Raw genomic sequence first — 6,000 nt, 5'->3', positions numbered from 1 at the left:
GACAAAACTTTCCTCTCTCCCTTTTCTATATTGTTATTAACATATTGTTAGTTAGCATAGGATATTATATTCTGTTATTTTTGACTGTTTCATCAAGGAAACACCCCGTTTCTTGAAGAAACAAAGTGGGGACAGTAACGATTGGAATGACGCCACCTGCTGGAGACTTACTGTAGAAAAGCTCTGCCATGAGGTGAAGGTCTCTGAGGGCAAGACCATGAATCTTTTTTTTGGCGTCAGGAAGTGATGTTTGCTTGTGGGAGGAAGAAGGGGGAGCCTGGGGCTCTGATTCATGCTCTTTCCTGTGGACTCTGGCAGAGAGTGGAGCTAGAAATGCGCTCTCCCTTTAATAGATAGATGAATGTAGGCCTTTCTCTCTCTCTTTACCAAATTCTTATTCTCCTTAATAAATGCTTAAAAGCCTAACTCTTGCTAAAGCTTATAATTTATTGGCGACCACTCATTAGATATTTTAGACAAACTAGCTAGAATTTTAGCTTTAACAGTAAGAAGGCTCATTCAGCCTCATGTACCAACCCTAGGTATCTGACTCCCCAGTCCCCCTCACTGATTCCCTTATTCTACTTACTAAAGGCCCATTAAATACACTTCTTTCCCATTCCTTTTACTTTTTTTTGTGTGTGAGTCAATTGGGGTTAAGTGACTTGCCCAGGGTCACACAGCTAGTAAGTGTTAAGTGTCTGAGGCTGGATTTGAACTCAGGTACTCCTGACTCCAGGGCGAGTGCTCTATCCACTGCGCCACTTAGCTGCCCCCCATTCCTTTTACTTTATAATCTCATACCCATTAATTGCTTAAGATCACTTATTATTATTATTATTTTGCAGGGCAATGAGAGATAAGTGACTTGCTCAAGGTCACATAGCTAGAAAGTGTCAAGTGTCTGAGGCTGGATTTGAACTCAGGTCCTCCTGAATCCAGGACCAGTGCTTTATTCATTGTGCCACCTAGCTGCCCAAGATCATAGATCTTAAGGGAGTAGAAGGGACTTCAGAAGCCAATTAGTCAAATCTCACTTTACAGAGGCAGGTAGGTTGCTCAGTGGGTAGATTACTTACCAGGCCTGGAGTCAGGAAGACTTGAGTTCAAATGTGACCTAGCTTGTTGGACCCTGGGCAAGTCACTTCACCTCTGTCTACCTTAGTTTCCTCATATGTAAAATGGGAATGATAATAACACTTGCTTCCCGGGGCTGTTGTAAAGACAAAATTTGTAAAGCATTTTGTAAACCTTGAAGCACCATGTAAATGCCAGCTGTCCTTATTGTACAGATGAAGAAACTGAGGCAGTGAGGCTAAGGGATTTTCCCAATGTGTAGGACATCAAATACAATACCCACATTATTTGGGGGGGGGGCTGTGTGTCCATGATCACACAGCTAATAAGTGTCAAGTGTCTGGGGCTGGATTTGAACTCAGGTCCTCCTGACTCCAGGGCCAGTGCTTTATCCACTGTGCCACCTAGCTGCCCCTACACCCACATTTTATAAAGGTCACGGGATTTATCCAAGCTACTAGGGAGTCACTCAGAAGAAAGATTTGAATCCAGATCATCCTATTCATTGAATCTTTCCCTCCCTCCCCCAGTTTGCTCCCATCATGTCACTGAGCCTTAATACTGTACATGGGATCCTCCTCTCCCTATTAGGGACTCAGTGAGGAGATAAGAATTCTTGTAAAGCAAGATGCTCATTGGTGGGAACAGGAGACTTGGCTACAGTGTAGACATGGAGGATTCTTCTCCTCAAGGAAATGGGTGATTCAGGGAGAGGAATGAGAACTTCAGTGAGGGGGGGTTGGGGACTCAGTGAAGGAGATCCCTTCCTGAGCCCCCAATCCAACCCCCTCCCAGTGCTTCTTATTCCTCTCACAGTCACCCATTTTCTCAGGCAGCCATTTTATTAAGTTCCTAACTCCTAGGCTGAGTCCCCATTCCCATACGAATCCCCCCAATACTTCCCGAGTTCCTGGGCCATCACTGGAGTCCAATCTCCCATACAAGTTCCTCATCACTGGGTTCTTATAATCACAAAAATCATAGGCTTTAGAGCTAGAAGGGACTTTAGAGGTAAGGTTATAATTCACACCCAAGCCCAGTGTTGTCCTTTCCTTCCCATCTTTTTGTGGTTTTCATTGAGCTGTTTAAGTTGTATCAGCTCTTTGAGAGTCTTGGCAAAGATACTGGAATGGTTTGCCATTTTCTTCTCCAGCTCATTTTTTCTTTTTAGTATTTTTCCTCTTTTTGATATTTATTCTGAACTTAAGAAATAAAACAAACTGGAATAGAAAAAAAGCCCCAAACCAGAGGATTGCACCTGAAATGGCAGATCCATTAAATACAACTTCTTATTCCTTTCAAATATACAACTTATTATGTAACTTTCTTTTTTTTTCACCTTCCCCACCAAACTTCCAGATGGCTACCATTAAACATAAACCTCAATGTATATGTACACACACACATATACACACATACGTGGCAGTTCTTTTTCTGGATGCAAAACCAGCATCTTCATAGGACCTTTGCAGTTAATTTGGGTATTTATAATAGGATGACCTGGTGGCTCAAAGTTGTTCTTATGACAATACTGCTGTGACTGTATACAGTGTTCTCTTGGTTCTGCTCATTTCACTCTTCATTATTTTGTGGAGGTCTCTCCATGCTTTTCTAAAACCACTGAGGTCATCGATTCTTATAGCAGAGTAACATTCCATCATGAACACATACCACAATTTGTTTAGCTATTCCCCAGTTGATGGGCATCCCCCCAATTTCCAGTTCTTTACCATCACAAAGAGAGCTGCTATAAATATTTTAGAACTTACAGGTTCTTTTCCTTTTTCCTTAATCATCTTGGGAAACAAACCTAATATAGTGGTATTGCTGGGTCATGCAGTTCATTTTACAGATGAGGAAACTGAGGCAAACAGGGTTGAGTGATTTGCCCAGGGTCACCCAGCTAGCAAGTGTTTGAGGCCAGATTTGAACTCCTGAGGCTGTTTTCCTGACTCCACACCCAGTACTCTATCCACTTTGCCACCTAACTGCCCTTACCCCGTTTCCCTCTATTAGCCTTCACTTGGTCCAAAGCCCTTCATTAACCCTCCATTGAGTTTCTCCTTACTTCCTGAACTCCCAGGCCCCTGCTGGCCCTTTATGTTCCAAATAAGCTTCCATCTCCTTGTGGAAATTTATTTTGATTTGGGGACCCTGCCTTTGGGCTGAGATTAAAAAGCCTTAGGCTCTCAGAGGTTTTTTCTGTGTGAGGGGCTGGTGCCCCTCCCCCTCCACTTCAGCTGAGCCAAAAAAGCCCACGGGGGGAGGGGGGGGGAGAAGCCCCAGCTCCCTACACCCTGAGGGGAGCTGCCCCAGAGATCCCAGGCTTGTCCTACCAGGCCCTAGCATAGCCCCTGTGGAGGTCCCAGGCACGCAGCAGGGGGCATGGGCCCCTCGAGCCCCACTGGGCATAGCCCTAGTGCAGCCAGTGGATTAGCTTGGTTTGTGCAGGGGTGCAGAGTGCCAGAGGTTTGAGGGGAGAGAAGGAACATATACACAGCGGAGCGAGACAGTGAAGGGGGGACACCGGAGGACAAGGAGGATGCAAAGAGGCTGGAAGATTAAGAGAACAGGAGGGACTCTGGAGGATAGAGAAAGGAGAGATGCTGAGGGAGGTAGACTTATGGAGGTTGGGCAAGACCTGAAGATTAGGAGAAGAGAAGGACTCCAGAGAAAGAGTAGGGAGCAGAGGGTCTTTTCATTGAGGGGAACTCTAGAAGAAGGTCCGTTGGTACGCAGGAGGCTAAAAATTCCAGGCCCGGTGGGTGGAAAGAGATGTCCTGGAAAGCAGTCAGGTTGTACATTTTATTTCCCTGTATTTTTATGTTTAAATTGTATCTCATAAATAAACTGTGCTTTGATTATTTAGTTAAGAGGCTTCTTAATCTTTTGCTTATCAATTTGGGAGCAGTGTGGAGAAATTTTTAAATGGTCCATACTAAGTTAATAGCAGTCAGATAGCCAGCCAGTCAAAAGTCCCCAGATTAGGCCCCCAATAAGATTAGGCCCCTAGATTAGTTCCCCCAAAATTAGGCCTAGTCAGTTAAAATATTTCCACATTTGAATGGCAGCTGTGGCAGGACTTATGGCCCAATTATAATTTTTCTAAACTTATAATTTTTCTTATAGAAATAATTTTTCATATAAGTACAGTTCTATAAATTTTCCAGATTAGTTATTGTTAAGTTAATATTTTTTTTACACCCTACACTAAGCATTCCTGAATGAGACAGTATTTATTAAGGCAGCATTTACTATGTGCCAAGCCCTGTGTTAAGTGCTGGAAATACAAATAGAAAAATCAACACATTAGGAAGAAATGACCCATAAAAGAAAGTTCTGAGGGGCAGCTAGATGGCGTAGTGGATAGAGCACTGGCCCTGGAGTCAGGAGTACCTGAGTTCAAATCTGGCCTCAGACACTTAACACTTACTAGCTGTGTGACCCTGGGCAAGCACTTAACCCCAATTGCCTCACTAAAAAACAAAAAACAACAACAACAACAACAACAACAACAAAAGAAGTTCTGCTGTGGATCAAATCACAAGGCTGCAAAGTCCTAAGTGATCAGCAGCAGCAGCAGCAGGGTAGATGGCAAGGGACTTAGGTTAGATCATGCTGTACATCAGATGTCAGTGCCAGGGATCCAGAGGGCACAGAAGTAGAGCAAATGGTAAGCCCCCATGCCTTTATTGGAAGGAATAGAATTGGTGATTCCTGTCTCATTCAAGTCATGTGAGCAGTCAAGACAACAGGATTTCATTGGTAATGAGATTTCCCAGTGAAGGACTCCCTCTGTCAATTCAGATTGCCACCTGCTCTGTAATTTACTGTCTAGTCTTTTTTTTTTTTTAATAAGTGAGGCAATTGGGGTTAAGTGACTTGCCCAGGGTCACACAGCTAGTAAGTGTTAAATGTCTGAGGTCGGATTTGAACTCAGGTACTCCTGACTCCAGGGCTGGTACTTTATCCACTGTGCCACCTAGCTGCCCCCCTTACTGTCTAGTTTTAAAGAGTGGTGGCCTGGGACTCTGAGATAGAGAGACTGACTTATCCAGGGATCAGCTGGTATATGTCTGAATTGGGACTTGAACCCAGGTCTTTGTCTCTGAAGTCAGTTTCCTCCCCCCATGCTAGGCTGCCTGTCCTATTTATTGAGCCAATTCCCCCCCCACCTAAGTCCTCATTTCCTCTAAATTTCTTGAGGTCAGCGTCTGTGCTATTTTGTAAGACTTTGTATCCCCAGGTGGAAGCATCCTGGGATAGTGGATAACACTCACCTTAGAGTCACAATGGGTGGGGGAGGGTTCAAATCCTGCCTCTGACACCTACTGCCTGGATGACCACTACTGCTGATGACCTTTGTGGCCCCAGCCATCTCTCCAACACTGTCATTTGTAGAGCAACTGCAGATTGATTGAGGGAATTTCCTCATATACCTCAGCTCCCTATTGTTTTGGGGAAAAGAGGAAAAAATGGGAGAAAAAAAATCAGCTTCCTCACCCCCTCTACTTTGCTCCTACCCACCCCACTGATGTCTCCCTCACACATCTCACCCTCTCCCTCATCTTCTCTCTGAGACCCCATCTCCTGCTTGAGTCCCAATCCCCTCATTAAGTCTCCAACTCTTCCCCCCTCAGGCCTGATTCAGCTCCCATTCCCACAATGAGCCCCCATGGTCTCACTCGCTGGGCATCTCTCCTGAGTGAAACCAGCATCCCCTCTGAGCATCCATCCCCCCACCCCGTCCCCTGTCTCTTCTCTTCTCCCTCAGCTGTCGCTCAGGCCCTGATTGAGCTCCCATCTTTTGCTCATCCCCAGCTCCCCTCAATGAGCCCCAATCCCCTCATTAAACCTTAATTCACCTCACTTGATTCCTATTCACCAATTAAGCCCTGTCCCTTTACTGAAGCCCCACGGTCT

Source organism: Dromiciops gliroides, chromosome 3, assembly GCF_019393635.1.
Source record: "Dromiciops gliroides isolate mDroGli1 chromosome 3, mDroGli1.pri, whole genome shotgun sequence".
NCBI lineage: Eukaryota > Metazoa > Chordata > Mammalia > Microbiotheria > Microbiotheriidae > Dromiciops > Dromiciops gliroides.
The sequence above is the reverse complement of the archived record's forward strand: the minus strand, read 5'-3'. Positions refer to the sequence as shown.